This window comes from Pristiophorus japonicus, chromosome 20 (genome assembly GCF_044704955.1).
Source record: "Pristiophorus japonicus isolate sPriJap1 chromosome 20, sPriJap1.hap1, whole genome shotgun sequence".
Lineage (NCBI taxonomy): Eukaryota > Metazoa > Chordata > Chondrichthyes > Pristiophoridae > Pristiophorus > Pristiophorus japonicus.
This window is the reverse complement of record NC_091996.1, coordinates 21852491-21876900: the sequence shown is the minus strand read 5'-3', so window position 1 is coordinate 21876900 and position 24410 is coordinate 21852491. Positions and strand designations below refer to the sequence as shown.

Below are 24410 nucleotides of genomic sequence, written 5' to 3'. Positions count from 1 at the left end.
CTTGGGAACAAAGGATATCCCCTGTGGCTGCTCATTCCTCTGCGGAACCCCAGGGCAGCGCCAGAAAATGCATACTATGACGCTCATTGTGTCACCAGGTGCATCATCGAGCAGTGCATAGGCATCCTTAAGCAGAGATTCCGGTGCCTGTACCGCTCCGGTGACACCTTGCAATACTCTTCTCAACTGGTCTCCATAATCGTCATGGTCTGCTGCATGCTGCACAACCTGGCCATCATGAGGGGACAGCCGCTGGAGGTTGAGCCAGCAGTACCACCTGAGGAGGAGGAGGAGGAAGAGGAGGCGCAGGAAGGTGGAGGATCCCCGTTACCCCAGAGCTAGGAGGGGTCGACCCATCGCCACCCTGGAAGGGGCGGGTGCAGACCTGCCTGCAACCTCTTGGGAGTGTGCAACTTCACATATATGGAGGTGCCTGACACCTCCCCTGCAATCTCCCTTCATGTATTATGTACTGCCTGTCTGTCAGGTCTCCCCACGTCAGGAAACAGTATTCTTCTTCTGTCCTCCACACCGTCTATCTGTATCTCCAGCTCCATATCAGTGAACCTGTTGGCTCTCCTTGCACCTCTTACACCAGCCATCCTTCCAAACTCCTTCCCCCCCTCAGGGCCTTGCTACAAACCCTGGCCTATTAGAAACCCTTACCTGCTTGCTGAATTTCTCAGTGGTGATAATGCTCAAATTAAGACAGCCACACTGCTGAAAAATCCACTTTGGAAGGGTTCATTAGCACTGGAACCCATTTGTTCACTTTTGGAGCCGAATATGGGGTGGCCCAGCCACGAAAAAATGTTTGTGCTCATGGCCACAAAAAGGTGGGGGAAGCTCCAGCTTTCCAGCGGTACTGAATTTCAGGCCCTTGCAGTCCTACAGTAGAAGATTTAAGACTTATGTTATGAAATTGAATTCTCTGTTCCTAAAGATGGGCATAAAAATATTTACAGTAGTTGCTCAACTGAAAATTCATTGTTTGACCTTATTTTAGACTTGCAAGTCTAAAGAGACTTGCCTTCAAGCTCCAGGGCAATTCCTCAAGTTGCAAGAGGCCTGACTCAAATTCACAAAATTGCCTTGAGAGTTAATGTATTGAATTTACTTAATAAATGGGGGCACCAGGAAGCATATTCCAGCTGCTCGATGTTATGTTACAAAGAGGCTTCTTTGCTGATTGCACATTTGCCCTAGCAGTAATTAAGGTACACAAACCATTGCACATATGTCATGTTACTGCTCATTTAAAATGATTTCTATTCTGAATACAATACCATGTGTTTCTTCGCTTGTATTTTGCAAAGGTGTCATTCATATTAACAAGCCATGTAAATGATCTGGTCAGCAAATCTGTTGCTCAAGTTATGGTCCTGTCCCTGCATTTAGACAAATGTTCAGGAGATCATGGCTAGCTTCTGGATCAGGAATGAAGATCACTGGTGGCTGCTCTGCCGACTTTATGCCATTATAGTGACTCCATGCATTTAGGGGCAAACATTTAAAAAAATAAAATCAGTATTGTGTCAGAAGGCAAGAATTTACAAACGCCTAACACAATGAAATAAAAAATGGCCTATAGGGGGGGAGAAATTGGCTTGGTTTGCACCTCCTATTAAGGCCTGCAGGGAGGTGGTAATGGGATGCTAAGGGATTACCGACCGGGCGTGGCAAAATCACTAACGCCCACGAACTTCCCTGGAGTTTTGCGTTGGCACTAACACTTATCGCCTCGCTCTCTTGCGCCCCGTAGATTGTGACGTCATCCCGTGCGCAACGCCCCATTAACACCCCAGATATAATATTCACTTCTGCTTCCTGCAGCATCACCGGGCGTCAACAACGGCAGCTGCTGGAGGCGTTGTCACCTCAGCTGGCCGCTTGGGGAGCGATATTTAAAGGCAGCGGTGGTCGGGTAAGGCAAAATTGATTTATCTATCCATTCTGGTGTCTCCTGCTATCTTTTGCCGCCGCGGTTGCTCAGCCCTGCACTCAGAGTGCTTGGGGCTGCTATGCACGTAGCGCAGATATTGTGGCCCAATGGACACAGCCTGAAGAGTCATTCAACACAGCATTGGCCCGTCCCTTTAAGGAAGGGAAGAAGCCTGTAAAGATGGCAGCGCTGTCTCGAATATTGGTCACGCTCTGCTGATACCGCCCCTCTCACTCCCTTTCGCGCTCTACGAGAAGTGGTAGCGCTTGATTTAGCGCTTCACTTCCCTCTTGGAGCGTGAAAGCAGAAATTCCCAACAGAAGCAAATCTTTTCCACCCACGATACTTTTGCGCTCCCTGAAAACTTATCGCCCCCAAAAGGGGTGCCGAGCAATTTCTAACCCGCAGTGTTTTCAAGGGATGGGTATTTTGGGTAAACAAAGCACACACTCTGGTAAAAATGTCAGTGTCTTTTTAAAAAATAATTGTACGTTTGTTTGAATATACGTAGCGGTATATTGGGCTAATCGAACAGTAAACTGTTAGTAAAATTTGAAGCACAGTCTAAACACTGCTCTACAGTAAACATGCTTTGGTGCTTTAGCAATACAGTTATAAATCTAGAGCCTGGTGCCTTTCTAACTGTTGCATTTCCTTTTAGTGATATAAACTAACAAAAAACTTACAGGAAAGAAGAAATGCCAGTAATGGTTTTATTTCTGTAATCTGTGTATGGAATGTAGTGTAACCAGCTGTTCACTTCTTTTCCGCCCATCTATTCATTTATCTCCTTTATTATCACTGTTGATGGTCCCTGCCATCTTTCCTATTATAAATACTTTCAAAGAAATTAGGCAAAGCTTAAAAGAATATAGATTTTTGCTTGTTAACGCCTTGTTGAAAGCCAATCAAGAGCAACTTGTACAGCATTGCCAAGTAGGGATGGGTAAAATAATTGAAAATAAGTACTGAATTTTAGGTCAGACCTGCTGTTACTGAGCTTAAAGAAGCTCAATGTAAGCAGAATTACATATTGGATGAAAGATTTATGTTTTCACAAGTGTCAACTTTTGTAAAATTGTTATGCGGTACCATCTTGCTAATTTAACTTTTATGACCCGAGCAGGAGTAGCCATTCGGCCCTTTGAGCCAGCTCCGCCATTCAGTATCATGGCTGATCATCAACCTCAACTCCACTTTCCCGCCATATTCACATATCCTTCAATTCCCTTAGTATCCAAAAAGTATTCAAAGTTATAATAAAGGAGATAAAGGAATAGATAGGCAGAAAAATGAACAGCTACGAGAGTACTCAAAATAGAGAACAGTAGCGGCAAACCACGTGATTTTTCTAGAATACAATGAAATCACATCAGAGTTGATTTGTGTCTTGACTGCACTGAGCATCGTCTTAATGAACTGCAGAGCGGAAAGTCTGGCTGGGATTGAACACCTCTTCCAGAACCCATCAGATTTTTCTTCAATTAATGCAAGTGGAAACAAAACCAGGCAGGTTCTGTGTGCACTATACCCACCAGATTTTCTTCTCTGTAATCCAAGTGGTAAAGATGAGAGTCTACCCCATCTCTGCCAAATTATTGTGAAGCTTATGGCGAAAACTAAAAGTCCTGACAGAGAAGCCAGTGGAGAGAAACCAACTGTGGCTCATCGGACCATGGGTAATACAATGTCTATTTTTAATCCCGCTTGAATGGAATGCCTATACACATTACAACTTGTCATTTCTATTAGTGATAATTGGCCTCTTACACAAAGCTGCTGGAATGTTAAAGTAATGAATAATTTTGCTCCAAATCATTCTTTCGGTTGTTGGTCATTTGATGTTATTTACAGATCAAATTATATATTGCATTATATGACAGTACCACTATAATTATCAGATATGCCTCTGTTGCAGCATTTACATGAAGTATGATATAGTTCTGAAATAATTCTGTAATTTTCTTTTGTGTCAACTTTGGAACACATTAAATGGCTAAAAAATGTTGTTTTATGGTGAGGGAAACAGTGTTTCTCTGTGCGCCTCACCCTCAAATCCAAACCACTGCAAAGCCTCTGGCACTCTTATTCAAGAAATCTTTGTCTGCGATCAATCACGTTCCTATCGGGAACAACATGTTTACAGTGAAAATCTCTATTGATGTAACTTTAAGGATTTAAATCAAAGTACAAAAGTTCATTGATATATTTTAAACACAGAATACGATTAGAATTGCCATTTATGTGCATGTTTTTCTCATTATGTTCATTGGGCCTTCAGCTTCTGCTTTTACCTTTCCCTGGAGAAAAGATTGTAACCAGGGATTTCCTGATTGCCAGGGCTCAGTTATTAGCCTTCTTGTCTGCTGAAAAGGTTCATTGTTTCACAACCAAGCTGCTGAATCACTTAATATTTTATGCAACAACCTATTCATGTAATTGACTAGTTGGTTTTCACTGTTGCTGGTACAAAATTTAGAAAGAACAAACTTGTGCCTTTCATGTCTTCAGGACGTCCCAAAACGCTTTACAGCCAATGAAGCACTTTTGAAGTGTAGTCACTGTTATTTTGTAGGCAAACATGACAATCAATTTGTGCAGAGCAAGGACCCACAAAAAGCAATAAGATGAATCACCAGTGCATCTGTTTTTAGTGGTGTTGATTGAGGGATAAATGTTGGCCAGGGAGAACTCCTTTGCTCTTCTCCAAATGTCTTGCTATATTTTACGCCCATCTGAGAGAGCAGACAGGGGCTTGGTTTAACATACCATCCAAAAGATGCCGTACTCCCTCAGTATCGCAGTGATGTGTCAGCCTAGATTATGTGCTCAGGAATTGGAGTGGGGTTTGAACCACAGGCTTCAGAATCAGAGGCTAGAATGATACAACTGAGCCAATTTGACACTTGGAGCTTGGTTTCTGTGGTTGTTTTTGATAGAACTACTGTACTGTAAAATAATCCAACCCTATTGTTCACTAACTGAGCCAGCCAGTGGCTCAGTTGATAGCACTCTCACCTCTGAATCAGAAGGTTGCGGGTTCAAGTCCCATTCCAGAAACTTGAGCACAAAAATTTAGGCTGACACTCCAGTGCAGTGCTGAGGGAGTGCCGCACTGTTGGAGGCCCCTTCTGCTCTCTCAGGTGGACGTAAACGATTCCATGACACTATTTCCAAGAAGAGCACAGGAGTTATCCCCGATGTCCTGGTCACTATATATCCCTCAACCAACATCACTGAAACAAACTATCTAGTCATTATCACATTGCTGTTTGTGGGAGCTTGCCGTGTGCACACATTGGCTGCCGTGTCCTACATTACAACCAGTGACTACACTTCAAAAGTACTGCAAAGCGCTTTGGGATGTCTGGTGTTCATGAAAGGCGCTATATAAATGCAAGTCTTTTTTTTAAAACTTGCTTTTACATTGTATTTGTGCTGCTGTCTAACAACTTGTAGCGCTCACAAAGCTAGTGAAAATCCCAAGCCAAACAGGCCAGATTTAATTTTAAGGCCCGGGTTCCAGAAGACTTTTTGTTTTAAACTGGGGTTTTCTGACTGTTGCTGGTCTTCATGGGTAAGCAAACACGCTGTTCCAAAGCAGCAGTGAAATCATAGTAATATCATCACATTTCACATTCGGTGCTTCCGTATACTGGGGATCCTAGTATTTCCTGGAAACATACTAGTAAAACTGTCAGTCAGCCTACACATGTGTGAAATACCAGGATTCACTTTGCAGCCAGTTTACAGTGAGACTGGCTGCACTATTAGGACATAAATAAGGGAGAGCAGTGCACTTGAGTCACTCTCTTGAGACCCAGCCTGCATTTTGAAAGCAACTTATGATTTAAATCTACTTCCTTGGTTTAGCAATGAATAATCTGTTTTTCACAGCAATTTTATATTATTGTCTTGATGTAATTTGGAAACTGAGGGCACATTAGACAGAGGAGCTTGCCCAAATTTCCAGAAATCCCAACTTAATTAAAAATATTTTAGTATCACATCCTGTTTAATATATATAGTTACACAGGGGATTTGTGACTTTCTAGGTGTTAATACTAGTGTTTTACCCAACAAACAGAAATTGGTTAGGCGATTATATGAGAGAGAGAGATCTCACACGAGTGTTTTCTTTTCAAACTGAACAATCAGAGCATAAATACACAAACAAAAATCATGCTGGATGTATGAGTTATAGTGCATTTTCCTTTCTTTTTGATGGTAGACAATGGAGAAAAGATTGTTACAACATCCGTTCTTTTAAAGCACTGATGTAAGTGATTGATGAAGTTACTTCCATGCACAGTATACATAGCCTCATAAGTTATAAAGGACTAATATAATTAAAAAGACTTTCTTCCTAACACTATGCAGAAAATAATCGTAAATATTTCATCATATATCGGACCAGAGTTCGCTGGAGCGGGGCACTTCATGTGTATCCCATTAGTTAGATGTTTTCATGCACCTTTAGGTTTTAAAATATTTTGCCCACAAAATTGCTGGAAGTGCGAGCTGATAATGATGCAGCAAGGGTAAGGGGGGATCTGGGACCTTGGTGAACAACAGGACAAACTATGGGCCCAAGTTTCGGCCTCAGTTGTCCTGATTTTTTGAAGCAACTGGTGTAGAACGGAGTATCTTAGAAATTCAAATTCTCGGCATTTAGTTTGCTCCAGTTCTAGTCAGTTAGAACAGTTTCACTTTGGAACAGAATTTTTTTACAAAAGGGGGCGTGTCCAGCCACTTACGTCTGTTTTCAAAGTTTCGGCAGTGAAAACTTACTCCAAACTAACTTAGAATGGAGTAAGTGAAGATGTTTGTACGCTGGAAAAACCTTGTCTACACTTTAGAAAATCAGGCGTAGGTTACAAATCAGGCGTAGGGAATGAGCGGGGGGGGGGGGGGGGGGGGGGAGAGAAGAGGTTTAAAGGGAAGTTTACAAACATTAAATACTTCAGTTTTACAAATAAAGAGCCATCATCAATAATAAATGATAAAAAAACATCAATAAATCAACCAATAAATCAATCAAAAAATTAATAAGAAATAATTTTTTTTTTTAAATCAATAAATAAAATATTTTCTATTTACTGACTGCAGCACCGGGAGCCCTCCAACAGCGTGCTGGGATGCCCCCCCCCCCCCCCCCTCCTCCAGTGTGTCTCTGTCAGTGTCTCTATCTCTTTGTCTGTCTGTCTGTCTGTCTGTGTGTGCCTCTCACTCTCTGTCTGTCAGTGTCTGTGTTTCTGACAGGGGGGGAGGAGGGTAGAGGGAGGGGGGGGCAGAGGGAAGGGAGGGGGGCAGGGGGAGGGGAGGGAGGGAGGCAGAGGGGGAGGGATGGGGGAGAAGGGGAGGGAAGGGGAGAAGGGGCAGGGGAAGGGGGGAGGAGGGGAAGGGGGGAGGAGGAGAAGGGGAAGGGAGGAGAAGGGGAAGGGGGGAGGAGGAGAAGGGAAGGGGAAGGGGGGAGGAGAAGGGGAAAGGGGGGAGAGGAGAAGGGGGAGAGGAGAAGGGGAAAGGGGGGAGAGGAGAAGGGGCAGAGGGGGAGAGGAGAGGAGAAGGGGAATGGGGGGGAGAAGAGAAGGGGGGAGAAGGGAAAGGAGAGGGGGGGAAAGGAGGAGGGGGGGAAAGGAGAAGGGGGAGGGAGGCTGAACGGGCCGGGCCCAGCCGGGCCCAAGACTTCGGGCAGGGCCCGTCCCCAGCACCAGATTTACAGGTAGGTGGCGTTGGGTCGGGTTGGGTCCGGGGTAGGGAGCGCGGGTCGGGTCGGTGGGGGGGCGGGGGGGAAGGGAGGGAGGGAGAGAGAGGGTGGTCAGGTCAGGTGGTGGGGGGGGGGGAGAGCGCGGGTCGGGTCCAGTCTGGGGGGTCGGTCCGGTCCGGTCCGGGGGCAGGGGGGGGAAGCAGGAGTCGGGTCGGGTCGGGAGGAAGCAGGAGCTGAGTGTGGGAGGCAGCCTTATGCACGCAGCCCCAGTGAGGCCATTCGGCCAGGGCTAGGGGCTGCGTGCTTCAGGCCCCTCCCACACAGTTTTGGGCGCCTGGAGCTACTGCACATGCGCGCCCACTGTAGTGCGCATGTGCAGAGGTCCCGGCACTGTTTTCAGCGCAGGGACCTACCTAGCTTCGCCCCCTACAGCCCGTGCTGTGCCGCGCCCGGCTCCAGAGGACCAGCTGGGAGCCGGAGAATCTGTAAGTTTTTTTTAGGCGCACTTTGTGGTGCGAAAAATGGGCGTCCAGGTCGGGGCTGCGCCGTTCTAGGCGCGGCCCGAAATTTGGGCCCTATGTATCTCCTTAGCCAATGAGATAAAAATAAATTGAGAAATACACAGATGAAGGGCTGAGGAGAGTGAATTAGAGTCAAATTAGATACAGAAAGAGAAATATAAAGAGAGAAAGAAAGATTGGATTGAGAGAGAAAAAAAGACAAAGAAAAAAGTAAAAATCAATGTAAAATTTGATCATTTTAAAATCTCCCAAAAACAATTCACAATCTGAAGGAATGAGACGCCACATTTCTAATTGTTCACTTTCTGGGCAACAGAACCTGACTGGCAGTCATTAATAATTATCATGTTAAAAGGGTACATTTACGCTGTTAATTACTAAACTTATCTTTCTGTGGCATGTTTAATGGGAAATTAATGTACAATTGCAGTAACTTCATGAAAATGGTTAACGGGAAGGTTAAGCGCGAGATGCCGTTTTTGTGAAGCTAACTGCCGAGCAGCGCAAATCATCCAAAATCTGGCCCAATGTTCTTACGTAAAATATCTAGGGGTATATCATAATGTGTGTAACGTTATATTTATTGTATCAGTATACCATTCCAGTTTATGAAAATAACTTTCCTTTAATCTTACTCACCGGTAAAATATACCCTCGAGCTTTTAAAAGCAATAATATCTCTTGAATTCCATTTTCCAGCTTGTTTAACATATTGTCAGCTTGAAAATTCTCAAAATTATCACAGAAATAAATTATATTTTATCTCTGTAGTGTTGTGCACATTACACTCAGTAAAACAGTAAAGCCCCACAGAACAGCAAAAAAGGCCTAAAACGTATTTGCTAAAATTATTTTCATGAGGCCAGGAGGAACAGCAGTGCTCCTCCGAGCTCTACAAAAATAAATTGGGCTGCTGACACCAGAGGTTTTCCACTCCTCCGTGATTGCCATTCTTCCCAGCCTGGGCCTACCATTTTCCCGGGAGCCGGCGAGATGCATCAGGACGGCTAACAAGTACATGTTAATGGGGCCCCACCCTTGAAATGGATTACTATTATTTTCTACATTTTCAATTTCAAAATCATCAACACCTTCAGCACATCTCATTTTTAAATTGTGGAAGTTCATAAAAGCTGTCTTGCATTTCCTCCCCCTTTCATATCTCCGCCACTGTAACTTTTAATTTACTATTACTGATTATGTTAGCATTAGAATATTCTTTTCAGCACTTTTTCACAAATGAATAAACTCGTTCACTTGATTTTGACATGGAAGAGACAAAAATATTTGATATGAGTTTCAGCAATTCAACATTAAGATGTGTCACCTCACTGTAAACTATGGATTACAGTGTAAAATGATGATAAAATCAGAAGCATGAATGCTACTAGAAGTCATATTGCATCATACAATGTCATCCCTCTGCCCATGGTTAATGTGCTAGCATTTTCTCAAAACAGTCAGATTTTCAGAAACAGGAACAATGGTCTGGATTGTGCGGTAAAAATAACGGAGAGGTTATCAGCGCTCACTGTTACTAAAGAGTAAATCAGACAGCAACTTCAGGCGATGGTACATTCTCAGGTAAATGTGGAAATCAGGAAGTTGCTGTCCGAGTTTCCCTGCTCTTCCAGAAGATAACAGTATCTCGCCAAGGCACTCAGCATTGAAATACATGAAGGGGTGATAGATACTCACTATTAGGGCTTGTCCATTACAGTGGAAGTCTATTTTTAATGTGTGGTAAGTCTTGATTACTACCAAACAACCTCTCTAGCACTGAAAATTAACTTTTACAAATATGGAGTCTCATTTCTTCAGATTTTAATTAATGTTGGAGTTTTAAAAAAAATAAAAGTTTCAAATAATTTGTTAAAAGCTTTTTCTCTGTCTCTTTTATCTCGCTCTCTCTCTTAATCCCATCTTTCTTCCCCTCTCTTTATTTTGCTTTCAGTACATGATTTAGCTTTGCATTAACTATTCTAAATTGCACTTCCTGGTTCAGACTCTGCATGGCTCAGTGAGGATTCTTCAATCTGGTTGAGATACACAGTCGCTTGCCTTGTTCACACAGGTCCCAGATCCCATGAAGTGGGCGCCATGCTGTTTTGGATTTCTAATTACCACACGTTCCAGTGTAAAAGCTCGTGGGCAAGTGTAAGTGTAATGAACAGCTGGCGCCATTTGATCGACGCCGACCGCAAAATTGAGAGCATTGACTGGTTACTTTAAAAACTGTATTTTTGCTTTACATTTGTTAGCACGTTGTGCGTTTTCACTTTTGTTTATGCCTGCGATACATTTCTTGTCTTCCAGTGTTATTTCAAAGTTGGTTAATTCAAATGATCTGACTATTGCATTTTTAGCACTAAAGTCCCATTATGCTGAGTTACCTAAATTGCTAATTCAAGTTATTGGCTAATTCAATTTTCTTTTGTGCAAAAAATCAGGAGTGAGTAATCTGCAGAACATTCTCCTCCTTGTCGAGTGCAGTACAGGCAGAGCACTTTGTAATCATCTCAGTAATCGTCTGCATGTCCGGTTATGCACCTTTGGTCAACCTTTGGGCAGGGCTTGGCATTGGAAATCGGAGGTAAAATCAAGAGCTCAACTGTAGCTTTAGAAGTCTACAGCTGCAAGCCTGATTCTGTCTCAGGTCAGCTAGTGCATATGCTGTTGTGGGGAGAGCAGTGAGCATTTCTGCAGGTGAAGGGACTTGGAAAGAAAATTGTGAGAAATGTATTCAGGCACTGTGATGTAACTGTTTGATTTATTAATCAATAAAGTGATTTCCTTTATCACTATAGGTACATAAATAAATGTTCTCTTTACATACCATACTTGCATAAATTAATAAATCCATGAGTGCAACAAGGCGCCGGAGAGAACCTAAGAGGGAGAAAATGGCACTCAGGACCATGTGGCTACATAATTCTGTTGTTCTGTGGAGGAAAAGTGGCAATGTATTCCAATGTATTCAGAGTTGAAGAGAATGAATGCAGACAGCCCAGAAGCCCTAAACATCTAAACATTGCCTGATTACTGGGAATAAAAAAACAAAATAATTTAGCTCTTCCACTTGTGGAAATGAGCAAAACTAGAGACCATCAATGTAAGATAGTCACCAAGAAATCAAATAGAGAATTCAGAAGAAAATTCTTTACCCAAAGAGTGGTGAGAGTGTGGAACTCGCTACCACAGAGATTGGTTGAGACAAATAGTATAGATGCATTTAAGGGGAAGCTAGATAAGCATATAAAGGAGAAGGGAATAGAGGGTTATGCTGATAGAGTTGGGTGAGGAAAGATGGGAGGAGACTTTAGTGGAGAATAAACGCCGGCATAGACTGGGTGGGTCCGAATAGTCTGTTTCTGTGCTGTATATTTTATGTAACTCTATGTAATACCATGAAAGAGTGAGGAGAGTGATTAGGTGAGTTGAAGGAATCTGTTTATGGAATAGTAAATAAACATATCCTCTTTAATACATGTAAACTGCATAAATAAACAGGGTTTTCTTATCAAAATAAATCTCATAAAAAATTGAAAAGTTCATGTATTTAATGTTTTAACTCTAAAATGAAACACATTTGTAGTTACTTTCCAAGTCCCAATAATAGCTTCCTGGATTTGTGAAGCCAATGCAGTGGGGATGGGTTTACAAACAGAAAATCCTAGTGCAGGGTATATTCAATAAATAGAAAGTATTGCTGATCCAAAACTCAGGACTGACGGGATTAAAGTCTCCTCTGTCTGTTACCTGCAAAGGTCATACTTGAAATGAGTTTAGGCATTCTCAATCCAGTTCGTAGTGGGCACAGCTCTACAGCACAAAACTGTCCCTAATTAAGGACTAATTGGTCAACTCAGAGAGATAGAGGATGTGTGAAAAATGGAAAGAAATATCACATTTGTGCAGCAGAGTGTTGTTCCAAATTGGGCTAAGGCATGTTGTTGGGGCAAAGCGGAGGGAATTTTAGTCTGCATCTGGCTGAGATCCTTCACCTGGGAATGTTTAATGCTGACACTGTGTGCCTGAAATGGGAAGTGTTCCAATCCCGTAAGAACCCTCATCTTGATGAGCACACAAAATAAATTCAAAAGTTTTCATCAAGATTTCTGCAAACTTGTGCAAGGGCACAGGACCCTTCTACTAGTTGCTACCCGTTTTATTATATGAACAATTGGTATTTTTGACTGTTCTCAATAAACAAATAATAGAAAGGCAGCTCCTATAACCATTTGTAATAAATTACATAGGAACATATTATGGGACTACAAAAGACCATTGCAGTTCCTCTGGCTCATCCCACTGTTCCGAAAATGTAATATTCTACAACACCTCTCAGGTACCTCTATCAGATTTTTCACTCGGTACTTAGATCTTTAAAGACTGAAGTTCAAGCAGGAATGGCCATCAAAGGGCCAACTGAGTTTCAAGGTTTTATTTATCGGAGCAATGAATACAAAAGTAAGGAAGTTGGACTGCAGTTCAAGCCACAGAAAGGATACCAAAAAGTTTCAATGGACTAATACTCAGGAAACAGAAGTTATAGTGATGAAGAAAGGCTAAAAATTGGGACATTTCTCACTAACGTTTAAGGAAGTAATCTACAAGAGATTTACAAATTATGGAAGGCTTTGAGAGAGTGAAAATTTTTTCCACTGGTTGGCAAATTATAATACACGGAATACAATTAGCATTATCACCAGAAAATGAATGGGAAGTTAGTTAGAAGGCATTATTTTAAATCCAGAGAATTCTTAGAACTTGAAATATTTTATTGAGCGATTGTTGAAGCAAGGATTAGAACACCATTTTGAAAGGGAATTGGATTTCAAAAATATAAAAATATACAGGGACAGGACAGGGAAAGAGTTGATGGCTCCAATTGAAGAGCAAGAATCAGCACAGACATGTTGGGCTGAATAGCCTCTCTCTAGTATAATTTTGTTTCAGGATATGATCAATGATTACTCTCATAGTTTTCCGTTTCCATCTCTACCAATAGAGCTGCAACATACCACCTTTTTGTGTTATACGTGTTTGCTGCTACTTGCTCCTCTAATATGTTCCTATATTTATCCCCGTTAAAATATGCCATATCTCTGACCATCTATGTAATTGGTTCAAGTCTCGTTGAAGATAATCAATTTCCTTTCTACTGGTTACCTGCCCAAATATTTGCAGTTATCAGCAAATTTAATAATACAACTACAAACAACCTGCTCCAAATTATTGAAATATATTATGAACACAAGGGATCTCTGTGGAACACTACTTTTCCAAAGCATGCGGCTTTCCATTTATCACCATCTGTCTTTTGTTTGAGCTAATTTTTAATCTATCTGGACAATTTGTCATTTGTTCCGTAAGCAATATTACTCTTACATGATCAACTTTGTCAAACATCTTTTCAAAATCCAAGTAAACGGTATCAACTAGATTACCCTTATCCACTAACTTAGTTACCTCTTCAAAATAATACAAGTAGGTATGTATGACATGACATTATTTCTAAAGCCATGCCAACTGCTCTCTATGATACCGATACACCATACATATTTATTTATAGCACCCTGCAGAATGCCCTCAAGCATTTCCCCCCACGGTAGATGTTAGGCTAATCAGCCTGTAATTATAAGTAAATCATCAACAAAAACAACTTGTATTTATATAGCACCTTTAATGTAGTAAAACATCCCAAGGCGCTTCACAGGAGTGTTATAAAACAAAAAATTTGACATCGTACCACACAAGGAGAAATGAGGGCAGGTGACCAAAAGCTTGGATTTTCAAAAAATATTTGACAGAGTTGCTCATGTAAGACTAATATTGCTTATGGAACCAATGACAAATTGTCCAGATGGATTAAAAATTAACTCAGGAACAGAAGACAGGGCCAGTGCAATCTTCTGGATCAGTTTTGATCGCCTAAGGGGGTCGGAGAGGAATTTTCCAGTTATTTTTCCCCCTGATTGGCCTGGATTTTAAATTTTTTTAAATCTCTCAGGCGATTCCATGGCTCCGGGTGGGTAAGGAGTGTATGCATAAGGTATCACAACTGCGTTGGACAGGCTGGATGGGCCAATAGATTTTATCTTGTTCATCAGTTTCGTATGTTCGTATATATCACTAATTTCTCCTTTAATTACTGATGGTTGTAGGATGCATCGCAACTAGTTTGAGCTTTGTGGATGTTTGATCCTTCACAGTTCTGCACAACACCATCAAACGGAATGCTTTTAGCCCTATTTAATATGAAATCCATCTGCAGCCTTCCTTTATGTTGAATATCGCTAATAGTTTTACTCAATTTATCTTTTAATGGGCCCATCTATTCTTTGATCTTCCTGTTACTATGAACATAATTGTACATTTTTTTGATTCTTCTTGTTGCCCTCTGTGAGGTGTTTCTATTTTTTTCTCACTTTTTGTAATACTTCTTTCTTAGCTATGCTCGGTTGTGTTTTGTATGAACCCTTTTTCTTTGTGTCAAAGTATTTCTGATTTCTTTTCGATTATTTGAAATATTAAATCATTGGTGATCTAGCACAACTCATCATTTCTCCCATCTTAAACAAAATAAATACTTTCTTTTCCAATGGTGTTTAATAGCCTCAAAAATATCCATTTGTTTCTTTTGTTATTCTATTTCTAAGTGTTGTTTTTCCAATTAGTTTTCTCAAGAATCCGTGTATAGCTTCAAAATCTATCAGCACAATAATCACTATCATTTCTAGTTTCCCTGATGAGGGAAAAAAAACATTAGACTGTATTTCCCCATGACACAGCAGCAAACAGTTCAGAGCAACTTCTTGTGAGGAAACATTTTTCAAAAACACCTTAAAGGCCTCCTTTAAATCAATTCCTGAAACGTCTAACACATTTCTTACCATCTAGTTATTTGTTGTTCAGGATTCAACTATAGCTAATAAAATAACAACTTACTGCTCATCAGAAGTAATTAATTGGCTGCGAAGTGCTTTGAGGTGTCCTGAGAAAGGCATCAAGTAAATGTAAGATCTTTCTTCTACTTTAAATCAATGTCTGAAACATCATTCTGACGTATTTCTTGCCATCTAGTCATTTGCTGTTCAGAATTCAACTATAGTTAATAAAATAACCAGCCACTATAATATAAACAAAATAATCCTTCTGCACAATAAGAGTGTAACATAAAAAGAAATGACTGATGTTTGTGGAATTTGACTATGAATGGTTATTATAGGCTGCAGCAATTTGATTAGTCTGTCTTTGATGTTACCACAAAAATAAAGGCTGGGTGGATGAATGCAGAGGGTTATTTTTAAAATTACCAGCTGGAACACATCAACAAGAGTAAGCAGTTTACCATCCTGGTGCTTTCAAAATACTTAACCAACAGATCTAAATTCTTGTTTTATGTTTCTTTTCTTCATGTCCTTTATAACTTCTCAAATTTATTTTGTCCATATATTTTTCTCCTAGTTTTTATATTCATTACTGTAGCTCCGGTCATGTGATCCTTTTTTGGTTTAATTCCCTCCAATTAACTGAGCACATTTTGTTTGCGCAGTGGAAAAAACTCTACAGCACTGAAAACCTCTGAGGAATAAATGCAAAAAAGGACAAATTAGCATCAGAGATTTGGATCCTTAAGTAGCAAGAGGAAGATGATATAGAGGTCAGAATGAGAGCCACAACAGTACAGGACCTCGGAATCAAATAGCAAAGTGGGGAAATATGTCAAATTAAGCTACAGTGGTGAAGACCAAGCAGGCTGATAAAAAATATTAGCAATGAGGTAATCTGATTTGAGGTTGATGAGATACCATTTCTGTAGAAGAAAAATCTTGTATTGTCTCGATGCCTCTCTCAGGTCACCTCAAAGTGCTTCACAGCCAATTAATTACTTCTGATGAGCAGTAAGTGTTATTACATAGACTCTACAGGAAGCATTGCAGCATCTCACCAAGCTTACTTCGACAGGACCTTCCAGCCCCATGACCTCTACCACCAAGAAAGATGAAAGGAGCAAGGCTTTGGGAACACCATCACCACCACATTCCCTTCCAAGTCATACACTACCCTGATTGGGACATTTATCTCCATTTATTCATCAGCTCTAGGTCAAAATCCTGGAACTCCTTACCCAACACCATTGTGAGAGTACCATTATCACAAGGACTGCAACAGTTCAAGAACAAGGCCAATCACCAATATCTCAAGGCAAGTCAATCAGGGATGGCCAATAAACGCTTTTCCAGTACCATCCACTTGAGAACAAATAGGAAAAAGTGACAGCCAAATTATACACATGGTCACACAGATACTAAATGAGATAAAAGAACCAGTTAATCTGTATTGGTGATGGTATTGGGGTATTGGTTATAGAATAAACATTGGCCAGGACAGCGCCCCTGTCCTCCCTCAAATAGTTCACTTGCACAGGCAAATGGAGCCTCAGTTTAACATTTAATGAGAAGCACCTCCAACAACACAAAACTCACTCAGTATTGCACTGAAATGTCAGCCTAGATTTTGAAATTGAAGGTGCCTATAATGTACATGGTTATGAGAATGAAACTGTGACCTGACTAATAGTGTTTAAATGAGTGTATGTGTCTGCTCGAGACAAGGGTTAATGTATAAGATGAGTCTTACTGGAACTGTAGTCTTGGGAGGACAGTGCCGGATGAGATAAGGAAGACAGTCCTTAACATGCTGTAAGGCCATGATTGGTCAAGTACAGAAAGCATGTTTAATGGCTAAGAGAAGACCCCTGACAGTTGGGAGATAACAGAAGGGTTGACCCTTTTTCCATGACTTAAACAAAGAACTCGACATGCCATTGGGCACCTTGTTTTAAGGGGAACCTCTGTAGGTTAAATGGTCTTGTCAATATTCTATCCTAGGTCCACCACTAAAAAGAGAATAAAGAGAAAAGGAAGACCGAAAGAACCCTTAGCACAGACAGTAAAGTTAGGACTTCTAAGGGTGGATTCGATGCTGACTTCAGTCTAACACTCTTGGGTAGTTCAGGTAGAGAGAGGATGAAGGAAGCTCTTCACACACGGCAGCCGTCTGTCTGATCGGGTCCAGTACCAGCTACTTGTTACGGTCGTATGTTTTTGCTGTATAAGTATGTATTCCGTCCTAAACGCCGATTAAACACAATTGCCCTGTTTAGCGACGCCCGTTAGCGCCGCATGCTGACCCCCTTTCTACCTTACAGCAGATATTGGCCAGCACCCCGCGAGGCTGCTGCAAGTGGGGTCAGCGCCAGCCTCGCGGGTCATGAACTGGGCCAACACTGGCTCGCGGGGCGGAAGTTAAAGCAGAGGTCAGGAGCGCTCCGCGCCGCCATCTTGCCAGTTTGGCCGACTCACTGGTCGGCCCGACTTAGAACATAAGAATTAGGAGCAGGAGTAGGCTATTCGGCACCTCAAGCTTGCTTCGCCATTCAATAAGACCGTGGCTGATCTTCTCCCTCAACTCCACTTTCCTGCGCTATCCCCATATCTCCTGATTCCCTTAATATCCAAAAATCTAACGATTTGTGCCTTGAATATACTCAAAGACTGAGCCGCTGGGGTAGAGAATTCCAAAGATTCACCATTCTCTGAGTGAAGACATTTCTCCTCATTTCAGTCTTAAATGGCCAACCCCTAATTTGGAAACTGTGATCCCTGGTTCTAGACTCCCCAGCCAGAGGAAACATCCTCCTTGCATCTACCCGGTCAAGCCCTGTAAGAATTTTATATGCTTCATTCTTCTAAACGCTAGAGAATATAGACCTAGTCTACTAAATTTCTCCTCATCCGAGGAATCAGTCTGGTGAACTTTCATTGCATTCCCTCTAGGGCAAGTATATCCTTCCTTAGGTAAGGAGACCAAAACTGTACACAATACTACAGTTGTGGTCTCACCAGGGCCTTATGTAATTGTAGTAAGACGTCTTTACTTTTATACTCAAATTCTCTTGCAATTAAGGCCAACATACCATTTTTTTTCTCAATTGCTTGCTGTACCTGCATGTTAACTTTCACTGATTTGTGTATAAGGACACCCAGGTCCCTCTGAACACCAACATTTCCCAATCTCTCACCATTTAAAAAATAATCTGCTTTTCTATTTTTCCTCCCAAAGTGGATTTCACATTTCCCCACATTATATCCTATTTGCCATGTTCTTGCCCACTCACTTTGCCTGTCTATATCCCCTTGAAGCCTCTTTGCATCCTCCTCACAACTTACATTCCCACCTAGCTTTATATCATCAACAAACTTTGATATATTGCATTTCGTCCCCTCATCCAAATCATTGATATAGATTGTGAATAGCTGGGGCTCCAAGCACCGATCCTTGGCACCCTACTAGTTACAGCCTGTCAACCTGAAAATAACCCGTTTATTCCTATTCTCTGTTTTTTGTCCGTTAACCAATCCTCAATCCATGCTAATATATTACCCCCAATCCCATGAGCCCTAATTTTGTTTAATAACCTCTTGTGTGGCACCTTATCGAATGCTTTCTGAAAATCCAAATACACTACATCCACTTATAGAAACATAGAAAATAGGTGCAGGAGTAGGCCATTTGGCCCTTCGAGTCTGCACCACCATTCAATAAGATCATGGCTGATCAGTATCTATTCAACTAGTTACAACCTCAAATAACTCCAGATTTGTTGAACATGATTTCCCTTTCATAAATCCGTGTTGGCTCTGCCCAATCTTATTATTTTCTAAGTGCCGTTATCACATCCTTAATAGATTCTAGCATTTTTCATACAACTGATGTCAGGCTAATTGGTCTATAGTTCCCCGTTGTCTCTCTTCTTTCTTAAATAGTAGGGTTACAATAGCTACCTTCCAATCTGCGGTAACCATTCTAGAATCTATGGAATTTTGGAAGACAACAACCAATACATTCACTATCTCCATAGCCTCCTCTTTCAAAACCCTAGGATGTAGGCCATCAGGTCCAGGGGATTTATTGGCTTTCAGTACCATTAATTTCTCCATTACTATTTTTTTTTACTAATACAGGTTGAGCGTCCCGAATCCGGAAACCTCGGGACCAAGGCTAAGCTGGTTTTTGTGTTTTTCCAGACTTCGGAATGTGTTTCTGACATCACGAATCCGGAAACACTCAAGCCCAGGTTCGGGTATTTCCGGATTTCGGAACATCAGAAAGGGGGGGTGGGGGTGCTCGCCGAGGAGCTGTTCGGGTCGCCGGGCTCGTCAATGAGGTCATCGGGTGGGGCCCTGCCACCAAGGAGATGTTCGGGCAGGGCCCCGCCGAAGAGGAGCTGGTCGGGGGGCCCCGTCGTCGTGGTGGTGTTCGGGCAGGCCGGTGAGGAGGCCCCGAGGTAAGGTCCGTGGCAGTGAGGTGAGGCCCGAGGTCGGGCAGTGGCGACGGTAAGGCAAGGCCCGAGGGTGGGCAGTGGCGGCGGTGAGGTGAGGTCCGAGGTCGGGCAGCGGCGGGACCTTGAGGTCGGCGGGTCCGGATTCCGGAACATTTTACGGTTTCCGGACAACCCGACCACCAATCGGTCTGGAGTCCAGATTCCAGAACATTCTGGATTCCAGTATTGCTGATTTTGGATGCTGCATCTGTACTAACTTCTTTCAGTTCCTCCTTCTCGCTGGACCCTTGGTTCTCCACTATTTCCGGGAGGGTTTTTGTGTCTTCTTCTGTGAAGACAGACGCAAAGTATCTGTATAATTTCTCTGCCATTTCCTTATTCCCCATTATAATTTCTCCTGTCTCAGCCTGTAGGGGAACCCACGTTTACTTTTGCTAATCTTTTCCTTTTGACATACCTATAGAAGCTTTTACAGTCTGTTTTTATGTCTCCCATATTCTACTTTCCCTTTCTTTATCAATTCATGGTCCTCCTTTACTGAATTCTAAAATGCTTCCAATCCTCAGGCGTACTGCTCTTTTTTTCAATATTGTAAGTCTCTTCCTTTGATCTAATACTATCTTTAACCTCTTGTTTGCCACGGTTGGATCACTTTTCCAGTGGGGTTTTTGTGTCTTAAAGGAATGTATGTCTGTTGTAAATTATGTATTCATTCTTTAAGTGCTAGCCATCATACCTTTTAATGTAGTTTCCCAATCTACCTTAGCCAACTCACCCCTCATAGCTATGTAGTTTGCTTTGTTTAGATTTAAGACCCTAGTTTCGGATTTAATTAAATAATTTTTCAACTCAATATAAAATTCTATCATGTTATGGTCACTCTTCCCTAAAGGCTCCTTTATTACAAGGTTATTAATTAACCATTTCTCATTGCACAATACTAGATCTAAAATAGCCGGTTCCCTCGTTGGTTCCTCAACATACTGATCTAGAAAACCATCTTGTATACATTCCATTAATTCATTTTCCACACTATTACTGCAAATTTAGTTTGATCAGTCGAAATGTAGATTAAAGTGCCCCGTGATTACTGTATTACCCTTGTTACACGCACCTCTAATTTCCTGATTTCCTACTTTTCTTCTTCCTCTGTTGCGTGATCCGGGCCGCCATCGTGCAGCCCGGCACAATGTTTTGGGTGCTAGACTGTGGCCTCAACACCACGCCACCTTGGTGGCCCAGTGGAGGCCATCAGAGGCCCGGTTGAGTGCATAGTGGCTGAGCAGTCGCGTAGTGCTGACCAACGCGCCCCAGTGGCGTCCCAGAACCTGCCCCAACAGGAAGTGGAGCGCGCGAGATTACGCTCCACTTCCTGTGATTTCTCGGCTGGGGCGAAACTTCCGTGTCAGCGCAGGAAGTCCCACCCTTAGTTGGTTACCGCCCCAAATTGAGGTTCTGAGGAATTTCGCCCCCAACATACCCATCAGATCGGTTTGCACGCAATCCTGACTATTTGAAAGACCAGAGACAAGCAAATCTCAAGATTATGTACCGAATCTCTGCAGTGAGCCTTGAACCTGCAACCTCTAATGCAGAAGTGTCAAAATCTAAACTGACACTATCTTACTTGAATAGTGTCGTGTACTGTAGTGTCTCCATGCATAAATCATAAATGGAGCGGTTAAGAATTTAGAAAAAACAAACTTGCCAGCTTTCTTTAAATTCCCACCTGGCTATTTCCTAAAGTATACAGGCAAATCAAACATTATTGCTATGCCATAAATAAAACAGGCAGTTTTTTAAAAAAAAGATCAACAAGGGATATTGTTTGAATTTTGTCCATTGAGTTTAATGGATGAAAAATTACCTGCAGTGCAGCACAGTTTTCTGTTGGGCACTGCTGACAAGCAAGGTTCCCCATTGTCAGTATGTACCAAGAAAATTATTCCCAAAGAAAGATAATAAAAACTTTCAAAAATACATGCTACAATCCTGCTCAATAGTTCTGCAAGTAAATGGTTTCCAGGTTTGATCTGTGCTGAATTAGCAAGGGCAGCACTACAATTGGCCTCTGTGTTCCCGGTTTGGATTATGGGAAAAATCAGTGAAGGTGGCTGCTTCTGTCTGCTCTCCAATGACCTCCCCATTGGAGTGATCAGTAGCAGCAATGGTGAATAGTCATTGGCTGATGATAGGGTCAACCTCAGTTGTAATAGCCTCATTGGAAAAATGAGGATTTATTTAGGCTCACACATAAAGGCCTGGATTTTGTCGGTGCTCAAGAGGGTGGGTCCGCTGTCAAAATATGAAAGAGGTCAGCCTGTGTTTTACAGACCTGACACTAAGTGGCGGGTGAGCCAATTGAAATAGTTAAGAGCTTGTTAAAAGGTACTTACAGAATTTTACCATCTACCTACTATTTTTCCAGCTTTTTCACCAGGTTCGCTCGGGGATCATGCAAGTAGGTCGGGTTTTCAATGATTCTCCATTCTTCTGAAAAGGTGACAGCTGCAAAAGTGGTATAAAAGCTACCATTTAACAGCTGTTCACTTTCCAATCTTAAAAGCTGGAGCCTTCAGGATTTCAGAGACACTTTTGAACTTTATGCTATTTGGAAGTGTTTGGAGTAAACTCTCTATCCACTGTAACCTTCTTGGAACAACCTATCTCACCACTGACAGATCACTCCTGTCATCTCATCTTCAGCTGCCATCGGTGTTCTTGAAAAAATCTCACCTTGGTCTTCAGAATCCCACCATGATCAACACCAACATCACGAGGCACACCAGCAGCAGCAACAACACCAACCTTCTCTCCGCAATCACCCGATTCTGCACCGGACATCAGCACATGACCAGATTGGTGGTGGGGAAGTGAGGGATGGCCTCACCATGGCAAGATTTACTTTACTTGATGCTGTACATGCTGGGTGCCACGTAATGCGCCAGGTTGGCACCACCAGCACCATAAAGCAGCTCTGCAATGCTCAAGCCATTCCTTTCACACTCATCAGCATTCTGGGGGGTATCCTTATGTCTCACCATTCATTGCAACTCACTAAGACACTTCCAAAGATGCACACAGATCTGGCCAAGAAGGCAAAGTGTTCAAAATAAAGATTTCAATATTTGACAACACATTAGTAGAAATTTTACATGAACATTGGCTAAAAGACCCAAGTCCCTACCCTTGTGTGTTATTAGGTGGTATTATTGGACAGGGATGAATGTTATGGGTGGCTAGTGAGATGGGGATGTGATAATGTAGAGTGGGGGAAGGGTGGAGCTGCAAGGTAAGTTGGTGTGAGTAACGATGTGCAGGAGTAGGGTAGGGAAGGCAGAGTAATGGGGTTGTGATGAGTGGAACAACAGGATGAGGTGGAGTGTGGCTTTGCAGTACCCTTTCATGATTTACTGAAATAATTGAAAGGTTTGCGCCACTGCAGCCATGGCCCCCTGACGACATCCCTGCTTGTGTCTTCCTATGCAATGTGCAACCAGGCTTTATTGGTGTCCTGGGGCGGTCTCTTCCACCCATTGGAAGGGAAGAGGACCTCCCTACGTGCTGTGACTCCCTCCATAAGCATATAGAGGGGGCCCTGGGAGAGCCTGGGTGCAGCCATGCACTTTTGTGCAGTGTTTGCAGCGCCTCAATGCTGCAGAACTGTCAAAATTAATGTGGACCTGGTCCCTTTAAGAAAATCGGCCGATGACACGTCATCAAATGACATCAACAGACTCACTTCCGTTTAACTGGCCAGGAACCTCGCAGGGCGGGCTCAACGAGCCCCATCGTGGGGGAAGCCGGCATGGACCTTAAACAATTATTTTGCTTCGGTCTTTACAGTGGAAGACACAAAAACCATGCCAAAAATTGCTGGTCACGGGAATGTGGGAAGGGAGGACCTTGAGATAATCACTATCACTAGGGGGGTAGTGCTGGACAGGCTAATGGGACTCAAGGTAGACAAGTCCCTTGGTCCTGATGAAATGTATCCCAGGGTACTAAAAGAGATGGCGGAAGTTATAGCAGATGTTATAATCTACCAAAATTCTCTGGACTCTGGGGAGGTACCAGCGGATTGGAAAGCAGCTAATGTAACGCCTCTGTTTAAAAAAGGGGGCAGACAAAAGGCAGGTAACTATAGGCTAGTGGGGAAAATGCTTGAAGCTATCATTAAGGAAGAAATAGCGGGACATCTAGATAGGAATAGTGCAATCAAGCAGACACAACATGGATTCATGAAGGGGAAATCATGTTTAACTAATTTACTGGAATTCTTTGAGGATATAACGAGCATGGTGGATAGAGGTGTACCGATGGATGTGGTATATTTGGATTTCCAAAAGGCATTCGATAAGGTGCCACACAAAAGGTTACTGCAGAAGATAAAGGTACGCGGAGTCAGATGAAATGTATTAGCGTGGATCGAGAATTGGCTGGCGAACAGAAAGCAGAGAGTCGGGATAAATGGGTCCTTTTCGGGTTGGAAATCGGTGGTTAATGGTGTGCCACAGGGATCGGTGCTGGGACCACAACTGTTTACAATATACATGGATGACCTGGAAGAGGGGACAGAGTGTAGTGTAACAAAATTTGCAGATGACACAAAGATTAGTGGGAAAGCGGGTTGTGTAGAGGACACACAGAGGCTGCAGAGAGATTTAGATAGGTTAAGCGAATGGGCTAAGGTTTGGCAGATAGAATACAATGTCGGAAAATGTGAGGTCATCCACCTTGGGAAAAAAAACAGTAAAAGGGAATATTATTTGAATGGGGAGAAATTACAACATGCTGCGGTGCAGAGGGACCTGGGGGTCCTTGTGCATGAATCCCAAAAAGTTAGTTTGCAGGTGCAGCAGGTAATCAGGAAGGCGAATGGAATGT

The 24410-nt window shown here is 42.4% G+C and overlaps 1 protein-coding gene across 4 annotated transcripts in view; it reads right to left on the bottom strand.

Annotated features, from left to right (window-relative positions):
- LOC139232434 (disabled homolog 2-interacting protein-like) overlaps positions 1-24410 on the bottom strand; it is a 1003994-nt gene that overhangs the window by 490340 nt on the left and 489244 nt on the right. The gene's annotated exons all lie outside the window — the stretch shown is intronic.